This window comes from Rhipicephalus microplus, chromosome 2 (genome assembly GCF_043290135.1).
Source record: "Rhipicephalus microplus isolate Deutch F79 chromosome 2, USDA_Rmic, whole genome shotgun sequence".
Taxonomy (NCBI): domain Eukaryota; kingdom Metazoa; phylum Arthropoda; class Arachnida; order Ixodida; family Ixodidae; genus Rhipicephalus; species Rhipicephalus microplus.
Genome location: NC_134701.1, coordinates 177,446,475 through 177,447,791, shown reverse-complemented (window position 1 = coordinate 177,447,791; position 1,317 = coordinate 177,446,475).

The following is a 1,317-nucleotide window of genomic DNA, read 5'->3' as shown; positions in this document are numbered from 1 at the left end:
CGCCATTTTGACGCTTGTCAAGCGATAGTTGCCAGCTAAGAGCGTCGCATTTGAAAGAGTTTGCGAGATTTAAAAATTGACGAAACACCCTGGTGTAGAAGTTGTTTACGTTATGACTAAAATTTTGAGAGAACTTGGTTACTATGTTTAATTACGCTTTGCAATAAAAAAACCCTTGTGTTGTTCTAGTTGTGTGCATGACGCTGTTGTAGTCGAATCGAAAACGAAACCTACTACAAAACATGACCTACTACACTCCTGACCTGCCCAGAGAGCACCTCTTCCAGCGCCCACGTTCTAGTTCATACCTTCTGCCGCTAGGGCCGTCACCTACGAGCGGCGTGGCGCTAGTCAGCACCTGTTCGCTGACGTCAGCTTGAGTGTTCGTGGTCATATTTCGGCCAACAGAGCACTCATATTGCGTAATTATTATGCACTAATGAAAAATAATTTTGAAACAAATATTTCAAAAGTCATTCACAAATTCTTTGCAATTAAATGGACGCAACATCACATATGCTGTCCTACACTATGTAAGTCTACGGATTCTCGCATTTGTCCACCAGTGTGCAATAAATTTTTCGTCACACTGAACAGCTTACTTGACCAGTCATCTAAGTGAAAAAATAGTCACATATATGCCGGCTGTTCATCACGGAATGCAGCCGTTCTTACTCTAGCGCCGTCCAAACAGCCGTAAAGTAGCAGACGAACAGGTTATAGGTAGCGCCACCTACGGCGAGCGATTGAACGAGAGCGGGGACACGCGCTCCCATAGGAACCCCGCTATCTGAACAGGTCAGGAGTGTAGTAGGTCATGCTACAAAACCGCTCAAAAGAGTGCTTTTGTTATGTGGTCATTCTATTGCATGCTTGTACTCCTGAGTCCCGACTGCCTCCTTCTGTGGGCATGCGATATCTATCGGTGTTTTTGAACGCGGGTCATTTAGAGCTTTTGTTTCGCAAAGCTTGAGATACGTTGTAACGAGCGGCTGCAGATTTAATTCGACCAGTTGGCTTTCTCCAGTGCAACAGCCTTCTAATCAGCCGTGCTCGAACACGGAATGCACGCAATGGCCCTTGAAGCTCGTATATCGCGGCGGCAGACGTCTTGAGGAATGGGTGAGGAGGGAAGCGACCGCGGACGTAGAAGAAAAGAATGATGAGATGTTGCAGTCCACTTTAAAGACGGATTGCAGGTGATCTTCGGAAGCGATAAGATATTGCGCGCCATATATCGTCGGGCACTTAAATGAAAGAATATGCATCACCGGGACAGCCAGGTGCCTAGGAAGTCTTGTCAAGAGGCTGTTTGAA